Source organism: Macaca nemestrina, chromosome 9 (assembly GCF_043159975.1).
Source record: "Macaca nemestrina isolate mMacNem1 chromosome 9, mMacNem.hap1, whole genome shotgun sequence".
In the NCBI taxonomy this organism is placed as follows: domain Eukaryota; kingdom Metazoa; phylum Chordata; class Mammalia; order Primates; family Cercopithecidae; genus Macaca; species Macaca nemestrina.
Window position 1 is genome coordinate 9,492,475 of NC_092133.1, and position 27,900 is coordinate 9,520,374.

A 27,900-nucleotide genomic window follows, 5' to 3' on the forward strand; every position below is an offset into this window, starting at 1 on the left:
TGGATGCTTAGACTCTGTCCTGCAGGAGGCCACAGCTCCAGGAGTGCTGGAGGCCAGCAAGGACACTCACCTTGCCTTCTAGACAAGCAGTGGAGCTGCCCAGCCCACCCTCCCAGGGCAGAGCTGGACCTGAATCCAGGTCCCCTTCCACCGAGCTCCCAGCAGGCGCTGCTCAGTCATGGTCAAATGCATGATGGCTGCATAATGAGGAAGAACTCAGCCCATCCCAGGAAGGGACCCCAGGAGGCCAGAGGCGTGTGAAGGCAGTGGAGGACATGGAGGAGACAGTCATTTGGCAGGGCCTGGGAACAAAGAAGCATCGGGTGGGGCTTTGGGTTGTGTCTTGGGTCAACTGGGTGACAGAGGCGGGTACAATTCCAGGCCAGGTGGTATGGTGTGAACGGAGCAGAAGAGCTGAGGCTCCTCCCCAGCCTGTCTGCGGAGCAGCTGCCCTACTCTGAGCCCCACCGTTTCAGCCCTGCCAGTCACAGTCGCAACTTCCCTGCGCTCAGCTGTTCCGAGGATGCGCCTCTGTCCTTCTTTGGCCTGAAGGGTCCTCTAGGGTCAGGGGTCGCCTGGCTTATCACCGGGGTACAGTGCCAGGCCCAGCCCACACTAGGGCTCCCGTAGTTAATCATAATGATAATGCCAGTGCCCTGCGTCAGCTTCCTATCATGTGAGGAACAAATTACCACAAATGTAATGGCTTAAAACAACATGATTTTGTTATCTTGCAATCCTGGAGGCCAGAAGCCCCAAATCGGTCTCAGTAGGCTACAGTCAAGGTGTCAGCAGAGCTGGTTCTTTCTAGGGGCTATAGGGAAGAATCCGATTCCTGGCATTCCCAGCTGCTAGAGGTGGCCCTCCTTGGCTCGTGACCCTGCCTTGCTTGGACCTCTGCTCGTCCTCACTTCTCCTTATCTACTGTGACGCTCCTGCCTCCCTCTTGTAAGGACCCACGGGATACATTGGGCCCACTGGCTAGTCCAGGATAACCTGCCCCCGGGTCTCTAGATCATTGATTTAGTCACATCTCTAAAGTCTGCTTTGCCATGTAAGGGAACATCTTCACAGGATCTGGAATTAGGATGTGGACGTCTTTCGGGTCCAGCATTCTGTCCACCCATGTGCTGTGTCAGGCGTGGTCCTAACTAACGCAGTCCTTCTAACAATGCTGTGAGGTCAGTACTCTTAGGATGTTCATTTTACAGATGAAGAAACTGAGGCACAGCAGGGTCACGAGATTTGGCCAAGTATGGACAGAGCCCCACCACCGGTTACATATCTCCAGAGCCTCAACACCCACCCTTCGCGTGTTTCGCTGACCTGAGATGAAGGGAGGCCGCGAGGATCGGCCTTGAGAACTGCGAGAGCCCTGGCCTCACTGCACTCCTGGGTCAGCTGGGAGGCCGTGTCTGAGTGTTTTCACTGTCCGGGCTTGAGTTCCAGCTTAACTGCAAAGGGCTGTGGAAAGGCCACCTACCCTCTGTGAACCTCAATTTCTTCATCTGTGAAATGGGTACACCTGTTTCTCCCTCCTCAGCATTATTATGAAGTTCAGCACGAGGATGCAGGTCAAGTGCTTTAGAACACAGTGAGGTCGGTAGTAAGTATCAGTAAGTAAAGGCAAGGGGTCACTGCTGTGAATGCGCTTTCACGGATATGAGGCCTTTGGACTCTCACATGCAGACAAGGAGGCCTCTGCTGACCCTGAGTGAGGATGAGGGTGCTGGGCTCTTGGCTCAGCTACGAAAGGAGCCCCTCTGGGTCTCAGCCCCTGCTTGCTGGGTGGCCTTGGGCAAGTCCTTTCCCCCTGTGTTTCCCCTGCGCAAAACGGCATCATTCATCTGCATGAGAGCTTGCGTCCTTCCCAGTCCTGCTCTCTATAGGGCTGTGAAGCAGGGAGGCCCCAAAGCGCCCCCTGCCCCCACCCGCCATGGCTTGGCTGCTAAATGATCAGAGAGGGAAGGAAAGTGGTCACCGTCGGGCACTGGGGGACTTGTTGGCTGCTACTTGGCAACAGGTTGGCTGGGCACTGGAGGGCACAAACAAGGTATTTAAGAATGACCTCCAGCCACACTGGGGCATCACAGCCCTGGGCCCTCTACCTTTCAGGAGGGCTCCTGAACCGCTATGAATAAGATGCACCTCCAGCAAAAGAAACTACCATCAGAGTGAATAGGCAACCTACAGAATGGGAGAAAATTTTGACAATCTACCCATCTGACAAAGGGCTAATATCCAGAATCTACAAAGAACTTAAACAAATTTACAAGAGAAAAATAAAACAATCCCATAAAAAAGTGGGCGAAGGATATGAACAGACACCTCTCAAAAGAAGACATTTATGCAGTCAACAGATGCATGAAAAAATGCTCATCATCACTGGCCATCAGAGAAATGCAAATCAAAACCACGATGAGATATCATCTCACACCAGTTAGAATGGCGATCATTAAAAAGTCAGGAAGCAACAGGTGCTGGAGAGGATGTGGAGAAATAGGAACACTTTAACGCCATTGGTGGGATTGTAAACTAGTTCAACCATTGTGGAAGACAGTGTGGCGATTCCTCAGGGATCGAGAACTAGAAATATCATTTGACCCAGCCATCCCATTACTGGGTATATACCCAAAGGTTTTTAAATCATGCTGCTATAAAGACACATGCACACTTATGTTTACTGTGGCACTATTCACAATAGCAAAGACTTGGAACCAACTCAAATGTCCATCAGTGATAGACTGGATTAAGAAACGTGGCACATATACACCATGGAATACTATGCAGCCATAAAAAAGGATGAGTTCATGTCCTTTGCGGGGACATGGATGAAGCTGGAAACCATCATTCTGAGCAAACTATTGCAAGGACAGAAAACCAAACACCGCATATTCTCACTCATAGGTGGGAATTGAACAATGAGAACACTTGGACACAGGGTGGGGAGCACGTTGTGCACATGTACCCTAGAACTTAAAGTATATCTATTAAAAAAGTTCAGTTTGAACAAATAGTGACCAAAAAAAAAAAAAAAGGTGCACCTCCCAAGCCCATTCCAGGTTCTAACCAGCTGCCCAACAGGGCTCTGAGGGTCAGGCCAGGCCCCTTTGCTCCTCATCTTCTCCATGTCTCTCTCTCTGTAAGGTAATTTTGGGACAGACGCTGTCCTTGAGTAAACCTTCTATTATTCTTTTAAAAATGCAGTTGTTTACCGACAGGAACATTGCCCCCAGCTTCTCCTACTGAGGGACACAAAAGAGACTCACCACGGGGCGCCTCTCTTCATCCCTCCCTGAAACGGATCAGGAATTAAACATCCTTTAGAAGGCCTGGGGCCTGCAGACCCCTGGCTCCCGCCTGAGTCCCCATCTGCTGTTCAGCCTACAGGCAGCCCCGGGGAAGCTGCTGTCCTCTCGTCCATTCTGCTGGGACTGCACATTTTTCTTCCAAGTTCAGCCTCCGTGGTAAACAGGAGACGCCAGATTTCTTTCCGTCCTCCGTCCCCACCCGTGTCAACTCACCCGGCAGATGTTTCCCACTTGTCTTTCCTCCCACCAGGCCAACAAGGTTTTGAATCAGAGGAGGGAAAATGTAATTGCAGAGAGAAGTCAAACATCTTTAACCTTTAAAGGAGACATGTCGTTCGTTTATTCAGTGAGCACTTTCTGTGTGCTGTGTTGGGATTTGATGAAGACTGAGGGCCCTGCCCTCAAGGCACTCACAGTCTGCTGGAAAGGATAAGAAGAACATGGATGGTGGGCGCTGTTGAGTGGCCTCCTGGCCAAAGTTGGGGGGTGGGCACTGAGGTAAAGAGGGACAGGAGCTAAGGAGAAGAGCTCCCAGGAGGGGTCTGGGAGGGGAATCACACGTTCCCTAGCAGCAGAAGGAGAGTGGGGAGGAGAAGGGTTTCCATGCGGGGGACACGTGCCCCAAGCCACAGAAGAGCAAGGAAGTGGGTCATGCGGGAAAAAGGGAGGAGCTGGACTCGATGCACAGGGCAAAGGAGGCCAGGTGGAGCTGGGGCTGGAGGCCGGCCTTGAGTGCAGCCTACCGTGGCACCTGAGGACTTTTGAAAAAAATTTTTTGAGATACAGTCTCACTCTGTCACCCAGGCTGGAGTGCAGTGGTGTGATCTCAGCTCACTGCAGCCTCCACCTCCCAGGTTCAAGTGATTCCCCTGCCTCAGCCTCCTGAGTAGCTGGGGCTACAGGCGTGCACCACCGTACCTGGTGAATTTTTGTATATTTAGTAGAGATGGGGTTTCACCATGTTGGCCAGGCTGGTCTCGAACTCCTGACCTCAAGTGATCTGCCCACCTCAGCCTCCCAAAGTGCTGGGATTACAGGCATGAGCCACTGCACCCGGCCTCCTGAAGGATTTTGAGCGGGGTGTGATGCAGTCAGACTCAGGACTCAGACAGAAGGCAGCCGGAGGCAGCAGACTGGCAGCAGGGGTAGCAGCGGGAGGTGACAGTGGAGGTGAGAGGTGGGTGGGCCTAGATGGAGGCAGGTCAGGAAGACACAGGGTCGTGAAGGGGACAAGTGAGGGCACTGTGTGTTCTGGTGGGCAGCGGTGTGGGAGCAGGGAGGCATACGGACCTCAGACTCCACCGGGAGCTCAGGCCAGGGCTCTGGGCTGCAGTCAGCTGGCTGGGACAAGCCGCATCTTGGCCCTGAGAGTGGGGTCCTGTGCAGGTACCGGGGCAAGGGCCTGGGAAGTAAAAATACACACATGTGCTCATGTACACACACACACGCACACACGAGTGTGCAGATGCAAGTGCACACAGTTGGGGGATAATAACAGACATTTATGGAGTGTTTACTTTGTGTGAGGCGCTTCCCTTTTCTGAGTACTTTCCATGCACGAATTTAATCCTCCCCTCCTCATTTTACAAATGAGAACACTGAACTTTGGTGAGAGCATGCAGTGCACTGTGGGCGCCACTGGTGACGGCAGAGCTGGATCCCAAACCTGGTGGCCTGACTGCACAGCTGCATCACAGCTCGGAGGCGAGGCCCAGAGAGCAGACACTCCCCTCGTGGGTGGGGGTTGCCTTGCAGAGTGGGGGCTGGCCTTTGGGTCTTCATGCTTTCCAGCACACCGGCTGCCCGTCTGAGAAGTGGGTCCTCTTTTTCTTAAACCAGTGTGAGTGCCTTTCACACCCCTTCTCTCCTGTTGTTTGATGGGTTTTAGGTGTGCAGAACCAGATTATACACAATCCTTGTTCATGACCCTCTCAGTGTTGGTCCACACAGGAGCCTTTTCTGCCCTCCCTTCTTCCTTCCTTCCTTTCTTCCCTCCCTCCCTTCCTCCTTTTCTTCTCCCTCCCTTCTTCCTTCCTTCCTTCCTTCCTTCCTTCCTTCCTTCCTTCCTTCCTTCCTTCCTCCCTCCCTCCCTCCCTCCCTCCCTCCCTCCCTTCCTCCTTCTCTCCTTCCTTCCTTCCTTCTTTCCTTTCTTCCTTCCTTTACTCCTTCCCTCCCTCCTTCCTTCCTTCTCTTCTTTTTCCCTTTCCTCTTTCCTTTCTCCCTCCATTCCTCCTTTCCTTCCTTCCTTCCTTTCTTCCTTCCTTCCTTCCCTCCCTCCCTCCCTCTCTCCTTCCTTCTCTTCTTTTTCCCTTTCCTCTTTCCTTTCTCCCTCCCTTCCTCCTTTCCTTCCTTCCTTCCTTCCTTTCTTCCTTCCTTCCTTCCCTCCCTCTCTCCTTCCTTCTCTTCTTTTTCCCTTTCCTCTTTCCTTTCTCCCTTTCTCCTTCCCTCCCTCCCTTCCCCCTTGCTGCTTCCTTCCTTCCTCCCTCCCTCCCTCCTTCCCTTCCTTCCTTCCTTCTCTTCTTTTTTCCTTTCCTTCCTTTCTCCCTCCCCTCCCCTCCTCTCCCCTTCCCTCCCTCCTTCCCTTCCTTCCTTCCTTTCTTCTCTTCCTTTTTCCTTTCCTTCCTTTCTCTCTCCCCTCCCCTCCTCTCCTCTCCCCTTCCCTGCCTCTCTCCCTCCCTCCCTCCCTTCCTTCCTTCCTTCCTTTCTTCCTTCCTTCCTCCATTCCTTCCCTTCCTCCCTCCCTCCCTCCCTCCCTCACTCACTCCCTCCCTCCCTCCCTCCCTCGTTCTCTCCCTGCCTCTCTCCCTTTATTTCACTCTAATAAGCACCAATGAGTGTTCTGACAGTGACTGAGTGCGTGGTCCTCCCCCACCCAAGGGAACAGACTCCTCTTGATGCTTCCCTTGATCTCCATTTGATCGCATTGCAATGCAGTTCTGAAAAGACTTTTAATTTTCATCATTTTTAACTTTGGAAAAAGGTATTATGCCATAAAGTTTTTAAAAATAAGTTTTTAAAAGAACAATATTAGGTTTACAGAAAAATTGAGAAGATAGTACAGAGCTTGTATAATCTTTTGGACTTTTTTCTCTCAAAATTTTATTGCTATTTTGGAAAACAGTTTGGCATGGATTGCAAAGTTGTGCCTTCACAAGCCTTGTTGGGAGGAAACCCAGCAATTCCTGTCCTAGGTGTGTATGAGGCTGTTCCTAGCAGTGTTGTTCCTAGAATCAAAACATTGAAAATAGCTCAGATCTCGTCAAGAGAAATAAATAGATGAATACATTGTGATATGTTTATACATTGGGATATTGTAGAGCAGTAAAACTGAGTAACAGCAGACAACAAAGATAGAGATGAATCTTACCAATTTAATTTTGAATGAAAATGAAGGGATGGCTAAGATCTTTTCCCTCTTCAGTATACAGGGACTTGAAAAAGCTGTCCTGGAGTTTGGAGCAGATTCAGCTAAAGGCCATCACAAATGACGAAAGTCAACAGAACACAGTGAGTCTCTGCAGGAGAACCACCCGAAGGCATGGCTCTGAGCTGGAGAAAGGGCCAAGCCTGACTAATGAGTCAAGGTGGCCGGAGCTGACTACCTGTAGAAAGGCAAGGTATGTCTCAGCTGAGGCCAGACGGACCTGTGTGTCAGGAGCCTTGGCCAGGGAAACTGGCTCCCCTGGGATAGGCTGGCGAGAGAAAGACCCTGAAGTTGGCTGCACAAGGATTGCGGTCACCAGAGAGTAGGTCCAGAGCAGGGCAGGGAAGGTTCTCCAAATACCGCCCCAGCTGAACAAATTGTCCCTCAACCCATCCAATTTCCATGCTCACCTAGCAACACTCATATTTCCAAAAATAATTTTTATTACAAAACAGTACATGCTTATAAAAGAAAAAATAAAAAATGCATAAAGTAGAAAAAAGGAATAAAAATCATCCATGCCTTCACCACTCATGGTTACATTTGGGAGTATTTTATTTCAGTCTTTTTCATATACTGATAATCAGATTGTACCCATTACTTTAACTGATGTCTTTTATCCAAGCACATTTTCCCATTATAAACCCTTTGCAATTGCCATATTTTTGGAATGTGTAACAGTCATTGAGTAAAGTTCATCCATCCACCCATCCATCCATCCATCCACCCATCCATCCATCTATTTATCCATCCATCTGTGTCACTTCCCCTTCATAGACTATATTCTATACAGAAAATAAAAATATGTCAATGGCTGTCCTCCAAGGGTTGGCTATTTTGGCTGTTTCTAGGCTTTCACTATTATAAATAATCTTGCCAGGAATAACTCGGTACATAAAGCTTTTTCAATATTCAAATTATTTCCTTAGAAGACATTCTTAGAAGTGACATTATTAGATCAAAGGGTTTGCATATATTTAAGGCTCATGATACAGCCAGGATGCTTTCCAAACATATGGCAATGATTTACCCTACTGCAGGCAACCTGTGATCAAGCCCATTTCACTGCACCCTTACAAGCATTGAGTAGTCTAGTTTTTAAATAGCTCTGCTAATTTCTGATGATCAGTTGAAGGCAATCAGTGGTATCTTAAACAGGAAAGGAGCCATCCTGGAATATTAGGTCCTGGGAAAGCTCTATCCTTCAGTGTGAGTAGTTATGCTGTGATCTGATTGATTACTAGCCTGTTATCATTTTACTGTGTGTTAGCCAGGCCCCTGGGCAGGAGGATGACATGTAGTTCCAGCGTCAGCAGCACTGAGGCCCAGACTCAGACATTTAAAGGCCAAAGAATCCAGCCAGGCATCACTTTGATTTCTCTTAATTGCAGTCCCTTCTGGAGAAACAGATTTGGTAGAAGGAAGGAAGGAATATGAAGGTTCCAGCCACTGGGGAAGGCCATTGTCAACCACACAGCATCTATTCTACTACTGTCTTCTTCCCACTAGGAGAACTGCAGTTTGTTTAGGCAGTTGTGTGGATTCACTGATCTCAGGGAAGGAGAGCCCCAACCCCAGCCCTACAGGATGAATCATGATTGGACTAAAGCAAGCATTATAATATAATCCCTACTGGCCAATCATTGGTGACTGCAGTCTTGGCCAAAGCAATGTCAGAAAAAATTGGCTGTGTGGGACAGACTCAGCTGGCCTCCTGCCTGGGATGCAAATGGAATGCCAGGGGTATAGCAGCCACCTTGTGACTATGTTTTGATGAATGTTAGGACAAAAGCCAACACACCAAGAACGGCTGAACAGAAAAACAGATAGAGCCTGTGTCCCTGAACAGCTGATTCACTCCTCGACTGCCTCTTCTCAGACTTCTTGTTACATAGAAAAATAAACCTCATATTTGTTTGTGCCACTTTGGTTGGCTTTTTGTTTACTTGCATTTTAATGCATTCCTGGTATTAATCAGGACAGGTAATGCTAGCTTCTATAACAAACACTTCCCAATCTCAATGGCTAAACACAATAAAGTTTTATTTCTCACATTCGTCACAGTCTGAGGAGGGTCCATACAATGACTCAGGAATCTAGGCACCTTACATCTTACGACTTTATCTTTTTCAACACAGGGTCTCTGGGGTTGCCATGGACAACCATGCACACGATTTTATGGCCAATCCTGTAAATAGTATGTGTCACTTCTGTTGATATTTCTTTGGCCAAGACCCTGGCATATCGCCTCCAGCTCACTGCAAGGGAGGCTGGAAGACATAGTCTTCCTGTGTGCCCAGGAAGAAGAAATGAGATTAGTGAGCTGGTAGCCAGTCTCTACTACACACTCATTGAAAGGGAAAAATCCCAAAGATGAACATGTTTACATGACAATTTGCCAAAGACCCATCTGGGAATGGTGTTCCTGATCTGGCGAGCCAGACTGGCTTAATGCGTAGTGGCTGAGCTGGGCCTGATGATCGTCAGTCTGTCGTCTGCATCTGAGGTTCACCTTGCCAATTTTTAATCCTGTGAAAAGTGATACTGACATTTCCCAAGAGTGTGTTTTAAAGAATAGTAAGACTTTTTAAAAAATTTGTACATCTTTAAGAGATGCATTCCCTGTAGCATGGTTTGACATGTATAGGCAGGGTTGAAATTGCCTTGGTCAGGTTGACTTCTCTTAGGTTTTTTTTCATAAACCCACTCATTAACAGCCATGAGCACAGGTTTTGTGCATAACTCTGGGCTGCGCTTGGGACCCCAGCACAGGCGTGTTGGGTTGCTGTCCTCCAGGAACTTGCCAACTGGCCAATATGTGTGTCTACACATAAGGGAGAAAGGGCAGGAGGGGGCCAGGAAGGGTGCTGTGGCTGAGAACCCAAGTTGTGTTGAACCACACATGTTTACATAGGAAAGCTTGCTGCTCAGGGCAGTGCTGACCTGAGGGGTGGCCTCTCAGAAATTCTGATGCCATCATCCATTCATTTCATCGGTTGTATGGGCAAAATGCTGAGAATGGTGTCTGGAATATGGCACTTTATTTTCATTAGTCCATTTGTTCATTCAGCAAACAGGAAATGGCGCCTGTTATGTGCGAGGCCCTGGCTAGCTCTGAGGACAGGGAGAGCCCTCTGTACGGCTGTAAATCTGGCAATCATGTCCAGCCGCAAAGCTGACCAGATTGACAATTACAGCACAGGGGTGAGGATAGTGCTATTGATTATGGAAACATGCAGGAAGGGAACCTAATGCTTCACTGGGGTTAGGGTGGCCTTCCTGGAGGAGGTGGCTTCTAAGTAGAGCTTTAAAGGATGAATAGGAGTTGGCCAGGCAGAAATGGTAGATAATTTGCAGAGCTCAGTGCAAAGCAGGAAAAAAGTGCCTCTGAAGATACTAAAATATAAAGCTTTTCCTTTCTTCCAGTCTCTTTCTAGACTTACCGTGGTATTTTAAATTTGCTATTTAATGATGTTCTAAATAAAGAAAATTAAAAATTTAAATTGTTAGCATGAATTTTACCATTCATTCTTTACATTGCATGATGTCAGTTTTGAATAGAAATATAAGAGCATCTAACTCATGCACAGAATCCCTGAATGGCACAACTTGCTTTCTGTATTTCTTGCATTCATATGTGTTTCATTCTTACAAGAATAGTGGAGACCCTCGACTGTTTTTATTTTGCTCTTTGATATAATCACATTCTGCCAACACTCACTGCCTTCACCTTACTGATGAGTTAGGAAGAATTGAAGGGAAGAAACTAGGGCTGCACTGCCTTTGCCTTCCCTCTGAGTCGTCATTTTCAGCCCGAGAGGTTGGCTAACTCGGGGAAGCGACAGTATGAAAGGATAAGATAAAGTCTCCTCGGTTATTCGCGTTTCTAAGAATGCCATTGTTTTCTTCTAAGATGGAAGCCGGTTCTGGTTTGAAGGGAAAGTGTGGCCTCTTAAGTCCGTAAATGTCCTGCTCACGCAGCGTGTCCTTGTGTTCCAGGCAAGGCTCACTGAACTCCCGTCCCGGGCTCACCAGAATTTGATGCTTACCAAGCGACAAGGAACAGAGGACACAAGTTCAAAGATGAAATTAAGAATTTCAAGACGGTGACAGCGGAATAGTAAACCAAACCTGGGTCCCTCCTGAGCCTGGGGCTTCACGTGCAAAGTGCATGTGTTGTGGACGCCCTGTGGTGAGCCTGAGACAGCAGAAACCGAGGCCGCCACGCATCTCGAACGTGCCTCCTCTGCTCCCACGCGTGCTTGACCCATCTGGACTTCATTTACAAAACGTAAGTTTGAATATGCAATTATTAATAACTGCAAGATGGCAACAGGAGAGTATGAAACCAAAAGCGTGGCCCTTCTGAGTGGGGCCCTGTGCGACTGTACAGGTCACCGATGGCCAGGTGACAAGATATGCCATGGAGAAACTGCATGAACGCCCAACGCGTGCCCATGTCCTGTGTCTCCCTTTGTCATTTGTAGGGTGTGGGGATCCCTGTACCCCACTCTTTCCTATCCTCCTCCTCTTGCCCCCATCCACTCTGCCACTGCTCTCCCATAGCTCCAGGTCCCCCAGAGCTAAATGCTTGGCTTTGGGAATGCAGGGCCCCTGCCAATGGGCCTGGCAGTGGGCCTGCTCTAGGAGCACTGCTGTAGGCAAGGCCACCTGCCTTGTGGCTGCCACCCACCCAGGGCTGCGGAAAGGCCTGGCCGAAAGAGGGCTGGGGGAGCCTGACTGGAGCGGGGGCCTCTCCTGTGACCGACACCAAGGCTGTCCAGAGTGCCTGGGGAGCCCAGCAAGGCCCTGCCACACCCCCTGCAGCCTCCGGTTTGGCCCCTGCCTCTTGCCTTCCAGCCCAAACCCCTCCACCCTGTAGCCAGGGAAGTCTTTCAGAAGCACACATTGGGTGGTTTGGGTCATCAACCTTGGCTGGTGTGACAGGGTCACAGTGGCCGGCCCCTGTTCACCTCTCCAGTCTCATCGCCAGAGTCTCTTTCCAACTGTCTGACCCGGGCCAGTCCCTCCGGAGGGAGCGTCGAGGTGTGTGCTACCAGGATCGGGAGGTCCCATGGTGGGATGCTGTAAACAGGGGCTTCAAGGGAGCACAGAACGGCTCAGGTACCAGGCAGCCAGACCCCAACTCTCAGTTCTGCTGAAGCCACGGGATGCCTGGGTGTTGAAGTAGACCTGGTGCAGAGACACAGAGTGCCAGCATGTCTGGAGGGGAAGCAGGGATGGGAGAGATGTCGGGGACAGAGACTCATTTCTGGCTGAGCACCTGGCTCATCTCATCCTCTGCCTTTTGTCTGAGCTGACCGTAATTAGTCCTCTTAGTTCCCTGCGGGTGAGCCAGGCTGTGCAGGGGTTCAGAAGGCCTGAAGCACATCTTCTCATCCTGGTCCAAGCTGGACTATTTCTGGCAGTTTAATTGTGGATGCTGTGTTCCTGGCGTGAGAAGGAAGGCAGGAAGGACCTGGAGGAAGTTGGAGCAGGAGGGAAACTCTGGCCGCGTGACTTTTCCAACCATGGCCCCTTAGGAACAGGCTGCTCCTGGCAGCTCAGCTATTCTGCTGCCACCTATTCTAGCTCGTGGCGGGAAGCTGGCTTAGCTGGGAGGGGAAGCTTCTTGTTAGACTCAAGGGACCAAAGTGCATTTGCAGAAGAGCCATTGAGATCTGTGTAACTGTCAAGTTCTGGGTACCCACTGAGTTCTGTGTAAAGAGGGGGTTAGGCTTGGGGTCCAACAGACCCAGACCAACAGCACCTCTGTCCCTCCCAGGGTGGTGTGACAATCCTTGGAAATAACTACACGGCCAGGGCCAACTTGGTACTGGGCACACAACACACGATCCATCAATGGTGGTGGGCACCCCTGTCTCTTCCTTCCTTCCTTAATAAAGACATCTCAGGGTGAAAAGGGGATGGCGCTAGGCAATACTAGGGTGGAGTGGAGGGTCTTTAGGGTGTACAGCCAGTGTGGAAATCCACAGACCTGAGGGTGGGCCAGCAGGAAGGAATTTGGGTGAGGATGGTCTTTAAAAACCCAACAGAACAGAGTGGTTACTGACGACTCTCTTGATACTTAAGAAGTGAAAAAGAATCAGCTTCAAAATCTAAGACAATGGATTGTAGTATCTTTGCTGGAATTCAAACTCAGCCTGAATTCTGGGACACATTATGAAACAATTAGTGAAGAAAACTGAGATTATGGAGAAGTTCAGTGTGTTTGTTATTACTTTGTTATTTATTTATTTACAGGGCTGAGCAGAGGGTTGGCATCTAATCTATGCCCCTGAAAGTGAACTGACTGTAGTTCAAAGTGATACCATTTTTCTTCTGATGGTAGGGTTACTACGGGCATCCTAGGAATATGTTCTCTGCATAGGCTATTTTAGCATCTGGCAGGGCATCCGAGAGTTCTTGAAATCTTCGTGAACCGCAGAGTGAAAATACAAACGGAATGTTGGCCAGTTAAGGTAGGATTGGGTTTGGTTGTCTGACCAGCAGTGAATCTGGTAAACCCATGCAATTGTCAATGTTTGGTTTAATCTACAAAAATGGCTATTTCATATGTTCCACCTACTATTTGTTGGACTAGGGAACCATCTACTTCCCTTCCCACACAAGGGTTCTGTATTGCTGTGAAAGTCTGCTTGTTCATTGGAATGTGAACTTCAGCCGCCACAGTGCCTAGTGAAACAAGCTCCGATTCTGGGGTCAGAAGGCCCTAAGTTCAAATCCTGACCCTGCCACTCCCGAGATTCAGGAAGGAGCATGCAAACTGTGGCGCCTGCCCGTTGGGGGTTCCTGCCCTCCTCTCTGCTGAGGGTCTTTGGTCTGTAACCGGGTCTCCATTGTACTTGGTGTGAAGGATTGAGTGGGTTTGAGGCTGGAATGTGTAGGGTAAGAGCTGGAGGAGCAGGAAGGGGCAGAGCACTGGGTCTAGGATCCAGGGAGGAGCTAGGGTAGGGTTGGGACAGTGGATAAGGTCACATCGTGGAGAGGTGCCAGGCAGGTGCTGTGAGCTGAGCAGTGTTGGAGGCAAAATGGAGACATCAGCTGAGGCTGGACACATAACCCAGGGCACCCACCTGTCTCTTCAATATGCTGTAAACCCAGCCATTCTCCACCTCAGTGGCCTCCAGCTGCAAGTCTTCATCCTCCAGATGGAGGGTCTGCAGGCGAACCACAGTGCTGGGCTGGACAACTGTTTCGGCAGCATGCTGGGCTTGTTCTGGGTCTGGGATGAAGGGTCAGTGGCCCCCCTCAAGGTGGGGGGTCAGAGCTTCCTAAGGTGTGAGTGAAATCAGGCCTTGCCAGTTAAGGCCTAAGCTCAGAATTGGCACCCTATCACTTCTGCCAAAACCCCACTGACCAGAGCAGGTCACATGGCCAAGGCCAGTATAAATGGGGCAGGGAAGTGCATGGGCCTGAGCAGGGGGCAGAGGAACGGGAGTGAATGATCACTGCAGGATAATCCAGGCCACCACTGTGTTCAAGACCCATGCAGAGTCAGCAGGCACTAGAGCGAGTGTCCAAGCCTGCCGAGAACTTCTCTTTACAAAACCAGGGACACACTGCCAGGTGGCTCTAAGAGTTTCTAGTGATAAAAATGGCAGCTCCCATTCTACCTTTGCTGTGAGCCACTTGCATTTCAGCCAGGCTTCAAATGAGCCCCAAGTGGGTGTTACCACTCCACTTTCCAGCTGAAGACACTGAGTTGTAGAGTGGTTGGCAGCTTATGCTGGCCCACAGGTATTCCACACGATATTCCACACAGTATTCCACAAGGTATTCAACACAATATTCCACATGGTATTCCACACAACATTCCATATGATATTCCACATGATATTCCAAACAGTATTCCAGACAATATTCCACACAGGATTCCACACAATATTCTACACAGTATTCCACATGATATTCCACACAGTTTTCCACAAGGTATTCCACACAATATTACACAAGGTATTCCACATGGTATTCAACACAATATTCCACATGGTATTATATACAATATTCCACATGGTATTCTGCACATTATTCCACACAATATTCCTCTACACTCTACAACTACAATTCTAACTCTGTGTGGAATATTCCACATATCGTGTGGAATATTGTGTGGAGCACAGTGAGGAATACTGTGTGGAATGCTGTGTGGAATACCCTGTGGAATACTGTGTGGAATACCGAGTGAAGTACTGTGAGGAATACCGTGTAGACTACCATGTGGAATATTGTGTGGAATACCATGTGGAAGGCCATGTGGAATACTGTGTGGAAAACCATGTGGAATATTGTGTGCAATACCATGTGGAATACCATGTGGAATATTATGGGAAATATTGTGTGGAATATTGTGTGGAATACCGTGTGGAATATTTTGTGGAGTACTGTGTGGAATATTGTGTGGAATACAATGTGGACTACTGTGCACAATACTGTGTGGAATACTTTGTTGGACACTGTGTAAAATACCATGTGGAATATCATGTGGAATATTGTGTGGAATACCATGTGGAATACGTTGTGGAATATTCTGTGGAATACCATGTATAATATGGTGTGGAATATTGTATGGAATATTATGTGGAATACCATTTGGAATATTGTGTGGAATACCATGTGGAATACCATGCAGAATATTATGGGAAATATTGTGTGGAATACCATGTGGAATGCCGTGTGGAATACTGCATGGAATATTGCATGGAATATTGTGTAGAATACCATGTGGAATATTGTGTGGAATACCATGTGAAATATCGTGTGGAATATTATGTGGAATATTGTGTGGAATACCTTGTGGAATACTGTGTGGAATACCATGTGGAATACTGTGTGGAATATTTTGTGGGATACCATGTGGAACACCATGTGGAATATTTTGTGGGATACTGTGTGGAATACCATGTGGAATACTGTGTGAAATACCATGTGGAATATTGTGTGGAATACCATGTGGGATACTGTGTGGAATATCATGTGGAATATTGTGTGGAATACTGAGTGGAATACCATGTGGAATGTTGTGTGGAATACTGTGTGGGATAATGTGTGAAATACCATGTGGAATACCGTGTGGAATATTTTGTGGAATACTGTGTGGAATATTCCACATATCTATTCCACATACCATGTGGAATATAGTGTGGAACACAGTGTAGAATACTGTGTGGAACACCGAGTAGAATATGGTATGGAATATTGTGTGGAATAACATGTGAAATACCGTGAGGGATACCATGTGAAACACCATATGGAATACCATGTGGAATACTGTGTGGAACACTGTGTGGAATACCATGAGCAATACCGTGTGGAATATTGTGTGGAATACCATGTGAAATACTGTGTGGGATACTGTGTGAAATACTGTGTGGAATACGATGTGGAATACTGTGTGTAATACCGTGTGGAATATTGTGTGTAATACCATGTGGAACACCGTGTGGAATATTGTGTGGAATACTGTGTAGAATATTGTGTGGAATACCATGTGGAATACAGTGTGGAATGTTGTGTGGAACATGGTGTGGAATACTGTGGGGAATAGCATGTGGAATATTGTGTGGAATACCATGTGAGATACCGTGTGGAATATTGTGTGGAATATTGCGTGGAATACAATGTGGAATAATGTGTGGAATACCATGTACAATACCATGTCGAATACAGTGGGGAATATTTTGTGGAATATCGTTTGGAATACCTTGTGGAATATTGTATGGAATACCATGTGGAACACTGTGGAATATCATGTAAAATATTGTGTGAAATACAGTGTGGAATTTCCATGTGGAATATTGTGTGGAATACCGTGTGGAATATTGTGTGGAATACTGTGCAGAATACTGTGTGGGATACCATGTGAAATGTTGTGTGGAATACCGTGTGGAATATTTTGGGGAATACTGTTTGGAATACGGTGTGGAATATTGTGTAAAATACCATGTGGAATATTGCATGAAATACCATGTGGAACATGGTGTAGAATATTGTGTGAAATACTGTGTGGAATACCATGTGAATACTGTGTGGAATGCTTTGTGGAATACCGTGTTGAATATTGTGTGAAATAGGGCATGGCCCCAGCACTTTGGGAGGCCGAGGTGGGTGGATCACGAGGTCAGGAGATCGAGACTATCCTGGCTAACATGGTGAAACCCCGTCTCTACTAAAAATACAAAAAACTAGCCGGGCGTGGTGGCGGGCGCCTGTAGTCTCAGCTACTTGGGAGGCTGAGGCGGGAGAATGGCGTGAACCCAGGAGGCGGAGCTTGCAGTGAGCCGAGATCACGCCACTGCACTCCAGCCTGGGAGACACAGCGAGACTCCATCTCAAAAAAAAAAAAAAAAAAAAAAAAAAAGAAATAGGGCATGGCATACCATCTGGAATACCGTGTGGAATATTGTGTGGAATACTGTGTGGAATAACTTGTGGAATATAGTATAGAATACCATGTGGAATACCATGTGGGATATTGTGTGGAATACCATGTGGAATATTTTGTGGGATACTGTGTGGAATACCATGTGAAAGATTTTATGGGATACCATGTGGAATATTCTGTAGAATACCGTGTAGAATATTGTGTGGAATACCATGTGGAATACCGTGTGGAATATTATGTGGAATACCATGTGAAATATCATGTGGAATACAATGTGAAATATTTTGTGGAATATCATGTGAAATACCATGTGCAATACTGTGTGAAATGCCATGTGGAATACTGTGTAAAATATTGTGTGAAATACTGTGTGGAATATCGTGTGGAATATTGTGAGAAATACTGTGTGGAATACTGTGTGGAATGCTGTGTGGAATACTGTGTGGAATATAGTGTGGAATATTGTGTGGAATACCATGTGGAATACCATGTGCAATACCATGTGGAATATCATGTGGAATACCATGTGGAATGCCATGTAGAATATTGTCTGAAATACCGTGTGGAATACAGTGTGAAATATTGTGTGGAATATTGTGTGGAATACCTTGTGGAATATTTTGTGGAGTACCGTGTGGAATATTGTGTGGAATTCGATGTGGACTACTGTGCACAATACCATGTGGAATACTTTGTTGGACACTGTGTAAAATACCATGTGGAATATCATGTGGAATATTGTGTGGAATACTGTGTGGAATACATTGTGGAATATTCTGTAGAATACCATGTATAATACGGTGTGGAATATTGTATGGAATATTATGTGGAATACCATTTGGAATATTGTGTGGAATACCATGTGGAATATTGTTTGGAATACCGTGTGGAATATTGTGTGGAATACCATGTGGAATATTGTGTGGAATACTGTGAGGAATACCATGTGGAATAGTGTTTGGAATACTCTGTGGAATACCATGTGGAATATTGTGTGGAATAATGTGTGGAACACCACATGCAATATTGTGTGGAAAACACTGTGGAAACCATGTAGAACATTGTGTGAAATATGGTGTGGAATACCATGTGGAATAGTGAGCGGGATATTGTGTGGAATACCATGTAAAATATTGTGTGGAATGCCATATACAATATTGTGTGGGATACCATGTGAAATACCATGCAGAATACTGCATGGAATACTGTGTGGAATAGTGTGTGGAATATTGTGTAGAATACCATGTGGAATACCACGTGGAATATTGTGTGGAATACCATGTGAAATACTGTGTGGAATACTGTGTGGTATATTGTGTGGAATCCATGTGGAATATCGTTTGGAATATTGTGTGGAATATTGTGTGGAATACCATCTGGAATAATGTGTGGAATACCGTGTGGAATATTGTGGGAAACACCCTGTGGAATACTGTGTGGAATATTGTGTGGAATACTGTGTGCAATACTGGGTGGAATTTTGTGTGGAATACCATGTGGAATACTGTGTGAAATAAGGTGTGGAATATCGTTTGGAATACCATTTGAAATATTGTGTGGAATACCATGTGAAATACAGTATGGAATACAGTGTGGAAAACTGTGTGGAGTACTGTGTGGAATACCATGTGTAATACCGTGGTGAATACCATGTGTAATACCATGTGAAATATTGTGAGGAATATTATGTGGAATACTGTGTGGAATATTGTGTAGAATACCGTGTGGAATACTATGTGGATTATTGCACATAATATTACCACATTCCACATAATAATACCACATGGTATTCCACAGGGTATTCCACATGGTGTTGAAAATAATATTCCACACGGTATTCCACACAACATTCCCTATGGTATTTCACACGGTATTCCACACATTATTTCACGCAATATTCCATGCAGTATTCCATACAATATTACACACAGTGTTTCACATGGTATTCCACAAGGTATTTCACACAATATTCCACATGGTATTCCACATGGAATTCCACATGGTATTTCACATGGAATCCCACACAGTACAGTATTCCACATGGTATTCCACACAATATTCCACACGGTATAACACACGATATTCCAAATGGTATTCCACATGGTATTCCACACAATATTTTACACAGTATTCCACATGGTATTCCTCATGGTATTCCACACAGTATTCCACATGGTATTCCACACAATATTCCACATTATATTCCACACAGTATTCCACATGGTATTCCACATAATATTCCACATGGTATTCCAGCCGGTATTCCACACAATGTTCCACACGGTATTCCACACAATACTTCACACGGTATTCCAGATGGTATTCCTCACAATATTCCACATGGTATTCCATGCAGTATTCCACACAATACTCCACACCATATTCCACACAATATTCCACATCATATTCTAGCCGGTATTCCACACAATATTCCATATGGTATTCCACACAGTATTCCACCTGATATTCCACACAATATTCCACATGGTATTGCACATGGTATTCCACATGTTATTCCACACAGCATTTCACACGGCATTCCAGATAGTATTCCATACAATATTCCACACAATATTACACACAATATTCCACATGGTATTCCAGACAATATTCCACACAGTATTCAACACAATTTTCTACATGGTATTCCACATGGTATTCCACACAATATTCCACATGGTTTTCCACACAATGTTCCACACGTTATTCCACACGGTATCCTACACAATATTCCCTGCAGTATTCCACACAATATTCCATATTGTATTTCATATGGTACTCCTGATGGTATTGCACACAATATTCCACACTGTATTCCACACGATATTCCACACGATATTTCCACAGTACTCCACATGGTATTCCACACTATTCCACACAATATTCCACATGGTATTCGGCACAGTATTCCACATAGTATTTCACATGGTATTCCACATGGTATTCCTGACAATATTACACATGGCATTCCACACGATATTCCACACTGTATTTCATATGGTATACCACACAATATTCCACGCAGTATTCCACACAGTGTTTCACACGGTATTCCACATGGTATTACACACATTATTCCACATGGTGTTCCACACAGTATTCCACACTGTATTCCACACAGTAATCCACACTGTATTCCACAGGGTATTCCACACAATATTCCACATGGTGTTCCACACAGTATTCCACACAATATTCCACATGGTTTTCCACATGCTATTCCACATGGTATTCCACACAATATTCCACTCACTATTCCACACGGTATCCCACACAATATTCCACATGGTATTCCACAAAATATTCCAAATGGTATTCCACATAATATTTCACACTGTATTTTACATGGTATTCCACACAATATTCCACATCGTATTCCACACTGTGTTTTACAACATATTCTACACTTCATTCCACATGGTATCCCACACAATATTCCCCACAGTATTCCACACAGTATTCCACAGAGTATCCCACATAATATTCCCCATGGTATTCCACACTCTATCCCACACAGAATTCCACACTGTATTCCTCACCATATTTCACATGGTATTCCACACATTATTACACATGGTATTCCACACAATATTTTACATGGTATTCCACATGTTATTCCTCACAATATTGCACACAGTATTCCACATGGTATTCCATACCATATTTCACATGGCATTCCACACAATATTACACACAATATTCCACACGGTATTCCACATGGTATTCCACACAGTATTCCACACATTATTCCACATGGTATTCCACACAATATTCCGCACCATATTCCACACAATATTCCACATGGTATTCCACATGGTATTCCACAGAATATTCCACCGGTATTCTGCACGGTGTTCCACACAATATTCCACACATTATTCCACACAGTATCCTACACAATATTCCCACCATATCCCACATAATATTCCACACGGTATTCCACACAATGTCCCACATGGTATTTCACACAATATTCCACATGGTATTCCACAGAGTATTCCATGTGGTATTCTGCATGGCATTCCACACAATGTTCCACATGTATTCCACATGATATTTCATATGTCATTCCTCACAGTATTCCACATGGTATTCCACACGGTATTGCACACAATATTTCACATGATATTACATACGGTATTCCACACAATATTCCACACAGTATTCCACACAATATTCTACACGATATTCCACACGGTATTCCACACGATATTCCACATGGTATTCTACTCGGTATTCCACACAGTATTCCACATGCTATTCCACACAGTATTCCACACAATATTCCACACAGTATTCCGAGTCAGAGCGAGGACTCCACAGCAGTCCACTGCATGTCCTGAGCTCTGTGTGCTCCGCCTTGCACCCATCTTGAAGGCCTGTGATCCTAGCCGCAGGAGACCCTTGGCCCCAGCTTCCAATAGGCTGCAAAGAGACATTTGGGGTCAGATAGAGCTCCTTGTGTTCCTCCTAATATAAAATACAGTCCTGCACCTACTTGTCTGCCTTTAGGGATTGGCCAGCAGTGGCAATCATTGTTCACAAAGCTAGATGAAAATCATCATTACTCTGCTAAAATGGCTGGCTCTGAGGTCACATGGTAATTTGGGGTTCTTCACAGTGAAATGTGTCATTCTGAGGATATCACACTGGCCCACGGAGAAGCGGGAGGTGATGAAGCCATCCGTTTGCCTGGGCTTCTTTCTGCCATGATCACAGCTCTGTTGCTGGCAGCCTCGGCCCTGGAAATATTCTTAATTCTACAGCTTACTACCATGAACACCACCAGGACCCTGAAATAACACGGACCTCACCGCCACCTCTGCTGGGACCACCTGCCATTTGTAGCTGTTGATCTTGCTGGGATCGGTGACCCCAGGCACGGTGCTTCTGCATGCACGTCCCATAGACTCCCGAATCCAGGCTTTGGGTGGTCTACCATGCCAGCCACCTCTTGAAATGACTTTGGAGAATGCTGTCTCAGGGCTTCTGAGCAGGACATTTGGATGCATGAGGAAACTGATGATCCCATTCCTTTGGGGCTATAAAAAGGCCTTCGTGCAAGGCCAATAAAACTCGGGAATCAATATGCTATGAGGGCCTGAGTGTTAGAAAATGAGGCGCTGTTTGTTTCAGGTTTGCCTCCAAAATTAAATAAATTAATGTAATGAATTCTCTAAACTCATTTACATACACTGCTGATTTGATTTTAGGGAGAAACGTTGGAAAAGGCAGCCCTGTGGATGTACGAGACAGGATTTGACCTATTTTTCGACTTGTTTGTGTCTGCAAAGTTTGCGATCTCTGTAACTGAAGCTACTGGTGCCGTGCTTTTTAGAACAAACCGAATGTCTTCAGCCTGCACATAAATGAGCCAGTGCCCTGAGAAAGGGTATGGGTGTCTTGCGAATTTTGGGGACACTCTGTGGTTGTGGCAGCATCTGACTCAGCAAGTGATCCGAGGAAGGTGGCTCGACCCTTAGAAATTCTATCCTACTTCACTTCCAAATAGGCATCGTACGTGGGAGGCTGGAGCCCAGGGGCTGACCCGTAGCCCGCAGGGTGTGGAGGAAGCTGGTGCCCAGGCTGGGAATGGCCCTGGAGATATGATTCCCGGGTCTCTGGCCGCACTCACTCAGTTTCTGGCTTCTGTGGAGCAGACTCCAGGGTCTGGGGGATGCAGGCAGAGAGGTGACCCCACGCCCCACCCATCTTCATGCTGCATTAAACCCATAGCCTGATCATGGCCACATAATGCTGGTGCATGAAGCACTTCACGGCTTCGACAGCATTCCAGGCACAGGCTGGGGCTGAGGTGGCTACCACAGCGTGGAAAGAGCCAGGGCTGTGGCGTGTGCCCTGGACCCACTCCACCCCAGCCCAATTGGTATTCAGCTCCACTCACTGTCATTGACCAGCCCTGGGGGTCCCAGCTCCATGCTGAACTCGAAGCCACATTTCAGTCTTGGAGGAGGTGGTTCAATTCCCCTCACATTGACCAAGGGCCAGGCTGCATCCTTGGGAAATAAGGCTTTCCCACGAAAATCACTCTTTTCACTTGATATATGGAGATGGGGCTCCAGAAGCTGTGTGTGTGTGTGTGTGTCTGTGTGTGTGTTTGTGTGTGCATGTGTATGTTGATGAGGAATTTAAAGTAAGGGTTGGAAAACAGCAGCAAATGAGGAGGTGGAAGCAATGGGAAACACTCAGAATTCCTCTACTGCCAGAAACGAGGGGGTGAGACTGAAAACCTTCTGCGTCAGAGTGTTTGACTGCAGCCCCTTCCATCTCCTGGTGGGTCCTTGCGCATCCCTGCCCACTGTAGTTAAACAGACTTCTCAGTGCCTCGTGGGCCTGGCTTACATGTTCCCTTCTCCAGACCCCGGCTGTTGGAGGTGCACAGGAAGGCCTGGGCATGTCCTTGTCATCGCCAGTGTTTGCGTTCCTCCCGCCGACCCAGGAGCCTGCCTCTGCACAACCTGCTGCGAATGCATATGACCCTGCCTGCCGATGCTTCTGCGTACAGCGGGGCTGCCTCTTAACCTGCCCTTGTCCCACTCCAGGCAGGAGACTTAGCCAAACCCCTTGCACTTCCCAAGAGTGTTCTCTGCTGGCATTGAACAATGGGAATGTGCAGAAATGTGTCATCAGTTTTGCTCGCTTCAAAACCTCCCAGGTCGGGTGTCACATGTCACTGATGCAGGAAAGTCAGCCAGGCACTTCTGCCCCAAATCTGGGCATCTTTAAAGAGAAGCCTGGGTAAGGGGGTCAGGGTCATGCTGTGCCCTGTCATCACTGCCCTTGTGTGGTACATCCCCCTCCTCTCCAGGCTCTTCACCTGTGCAAGGATGCCCAAGTGGCCGGGACAGTGTCCGGACTGCCTGTCACACCGCCTGGGTTGGACTCCTGGCCCAGCCTTGACTGCTTTGTGACTCCAGGCAGGAAACTTAATTGCTTTTGGCTTCAGTTCCCTCCAGTGTAAAATGGGGATAAAGTGGTTCTCACCTCATAGGATTGAGGGATACATGTGCTAATGTAGTTACAGGGTTTCACATGAAACCTGGCACATAATGAGCTTTAATGCATGTTAGGTGCCAGGGATGTTGCTGGCAGCTGCTGTGTCATCAATCTCCCCAAATCCTCTCTCGCCTCAGGGTTTGCTTTTCGTCCGAGGCTGGGATGGGATGGACCAGCTCTGACCGGGAGAGTGGGCTGCCTGAAAGCCACTCCCAGGAGCTCCCTGAACCCACTGCAAGGCCTGCCTGGGTTATTGATACAGGCTCAGGTAACGGGCTCCCTGGGCTTGAATCCCAGCTCTGTGACTTATTAGCTTGGAACGGTGCTTTGCATAAATTAAGCACTCAATATGTTCAGGAGTTGCTATTATGAAGCTCTGAAAATGGGCAAATCCTGGCTGCTTGGGGCATTGAGGGGCAGGGCCCTGAACACACTGTTAGAGCTCATGCCTCACAAGATTCTGAGGTCTCCTGACTATGGAGCTCAAGGTGGAGACCTCCAAGGGCCTCCAGCAGTGGGAGGGAGGGCGACCCTGACCCTTTCAAATGGTGTCTTGGGTAATTCCCGCCAACACGCCTTGGGCTCACTGCCCACACTCCCGGACAAGCTAAACCACCCAGAGCTCTTGATATTTTCTGTCCTGCTGTCTCCTTGTCTGGAACCTGGTGAACTCAGCCGCGTCCATTCATGCAAATGCCCTGACCCCATGAGGCTTCCCTTTGGGCCCTACACAGGGTGAATCTGTGAATCCCCCCTTCTCTGGGCCACCTGGCCCTACGCTCAGGTGTCCCCCCGGGACTGTGAGCAGCCGAGGGCTGCTGGAACTGGGCCAACTCCTCCTCAAGCCTTGGGTGTGGTGCCTAGTGTGCAGGGACCCCGACAGACTGGGCGTAAGAGGCTGCATGAAATATACAAGAGACCACAGTGCATCGCAGACGCTGATCTGTGTGTTTGTCCTGGGCTGTGAGCCCCCAAAGGGCAGAGATCTACTTCCCTGTATTTTGGAGTCCCCACATCTTCTGACAGAAGGCAGAGGCTAAGAGATGCTGGTGGAAAAGGACTCGAATGGATGACTGGGGCTGTGAGGGTTGCTGGACCCTCACATGCTGGTGTGCCTCGGCGGAGAGGTGGAGGGGACAGCGGCAGTCCTCCTGCCTGCACGGTCGGATGTATGTTCACTCCTACAGAAACCACATCACCAAGGGGGGTCTGGGGTTGAAATTCCTGAAGGAAACCAGAGATTGTTTTACAAAAATACCCTTTCAAAAATAGCAGCTGTTTTTACTTCGCTTCTGAAAGGCGGCGGAGTGCAGCTTCCTGATTTCGAAAGACAAGTGTTTGTGCAGCCTGGGGAGAGAGGGGCTGGGTGCCGCGGGGCGGGGGTGGGCGCTCTGGCCAGGGGCCCAGGGGCTCCTTGTGATTTGGGGGGAGTCCTGGGGGACCATGTAGGAGCTGGACATCCAACTCAATGTGCAGCCCTGGTGGTGTGCGGTAACCAGTGACACGTGGAACACTTAAAAAAAAATCCTTTCTGACCACATCCTCTGACCCTCGCACCTGGAAACTGGAAGAGAAACAGACCCCCTTTTTAACTGTTAGGTTTCCCTGGTCAGAAATGACTCATCTTGTTCTTTCCGGAGACTTGGAAGTTAGAATTTATGGGAGGATGAATGCAGCGCTGCTGACTTTGGGGGCTCCTCGAGGGGGAATGCCATGGTCCCCACAGAGTGACTTGGTTGCTGATAGGGCCATGTGGTTCCTCTCTCCTCAGTGAGGGAGGCCTTGGGAACCCCTCTCCTCCCTCCCGCTGGATAGCCACGTGGTTAAGAGAGTTCCAGGCTCTCACAAGCTGAGGTGTGAGTCCCAGTCCTATTACTTCCTAGCCGTGAGGTCTTGGTCAGGGATAACTTACTCTCCCGGCCTCATTTCCTTTATCTGTAAAGTGGAAATGACAAGCACACTGGCCTGATAGGGTGCTTGCCAGGAGGATACAAACACAGGCCCTAAAATTGCTCATTTCACCCCCCAGCAGGCCGGTAGGATGGTTAGTCTGATTTTCCCCATGGGGAGAATGAGGCTGAGACGGTTATGCTGGATAATCACCGTGGGGGGCTCCATCCATCTCCACAGCCCCAGGTCTTCACGGCCCTCCTGAAGCCAGCATGTGGTCCCTACGTCACAGGTGGGAACGGCAGCTCTGAGCAGCCCAGGACACACTTAGGGCTGCGTAGCCTGGCAAGGAGCTGGAAGGGAGCCCTTTCCTTGGCTGGGCTCTCCCACAGGCACGACTATGACCACAGGTTCCGGAGCCTGCCTTTCCTTCCTGATGAGCAGGTGGCAGGCTCCACGTGGTCAGCGGCACTCCTCTGTGAGCAGGGGGCTGGAGTGGATACTTTTCCTTCTCTTTTCTGCATCTTCCAAAGCTTCTGCCTGGAACTATGCTGTATTTGTGGTTAGAAAACAATAAATGTCATTTAGAAAAAATAGCACTTGCTAAGCACTTTGCTTTCTGATCGTGTTTGGGACTCACAGAGGTCTTGGCATCAGGCTGCTGGGGCTTTGGTGGGGGCTTCAGGCCACCACGTGGTAGGTGGGAGCCCCTGGGCTGCAGAAGCTGGGTGCACGGCTGGCAGGAGGCAGAAGGCGGCCTTCCCCAGCAGGGATAGGATCTGCAGAGATCTGAGCCTGCAGGGACCGAGAGGCACCCATGCCTCAGCAGGCAGTCAGGAGGGAAGCTCAGCATTTGTGTCTGCTCTGTAATCCAGCTCCTTCTCTCCACCATTTTTCTGGAATTATTCCCACTCCCTGCCGCTTTGTCTTTAAGGACACTGCTTTATCTCATCTGCTACTTCTGCTGGGGCTGCTGAGTATAAAACCTCAACTCCTTGGTCAGAGATTGGGACATTTGACCTAACTCTTTTGCTTCTGTGGACATTTTGACCCCAAAGACATTTTGAATGTCAGCATTTTAACCAGAATTACCCAACAGTGATGAGTTTTCATCTAGAAAGTATCAGAATTCCAGCGGGGACCCCATTAAGCTGATGTAATCCCTCTATCAATTTTCTATACAGCGCAGTTAAGCCGTTCCCGATGTTTCCATTTCCATTTTGCTGAAATTATTTTCATAGGGATCATTTTTTTTTTTTTTTTGCATTTAGAATCTTACAGCAGAGATTTGCTTCTTAAATCACTTTTTGTCCATATCAAACTACTAATCACAGCTTCTACCACCACGAGCAGCCACGGGTTCCATCCAGTACTGTTTTTGTGGGTGAAGTCATAATTGGTGTTTGAGTTAATGCATAAGGAAATAACAATTTCTGTAAGGCAGGGAGATGGTGGGGGAGAAAGAATGGAGGAGGGGCAGAGAGAAGGAGCAGGAGTCCCAGAGGGGGACAGGGAGGAGGACAGAAGGGTCCCTGGGCAGAAATGGGGTGGCCACTGACTGGGAGGATGCAGGAGGAGAGAGCAAGGGTCAAAGTGCCCACTTGGCCACAGGATCATTGCATGGCACCATCCTGGTCAAAGACTGCCCTCCTCCTTCAGTTCCAGTTCAGGGCATACTGGCTGGCACCAATGGAGCGGGATGTTGTGGCTAGGCACGTGGGATGGAAGATGAGACTAAGGGTCCACAGGCCAGCAACGTCCTGGCACAGGAACAGAGCCTGTCCCCGTAGGAGGGTCAAGGAAAAGAGAATGAGGGATCAAGAGACAGAAGGGTGGCTCCGGGCATCAGTCAC

At 47.7% G+C, this 27,900-nt stretch overlaps 1 long non-coding RNA gene across 1 annotated transcript in view; it reads left to right on the top strand.

Annotated features, from left to right (window-relative positions):
• The window catches only part of LOC105470109 (uncharacterized), a 73,260-nt gene extending 62,097 nt beyond the window's left edge, over positions 1 to 11,163 (top strand). The window contains exon 3 of the long non-coding RNA XR_980284.2: positions 10,735 to 11,163. This is a non-coding gene — a long non-coding RNA (uncharacterized lncRNA). The remainder of the gene's footprint in view (positions 1 to 10,734) is intronic.
• The last annotated feature ends 16,737 nt before the right edge of the window (positions 11,164 to 27,900 follow it).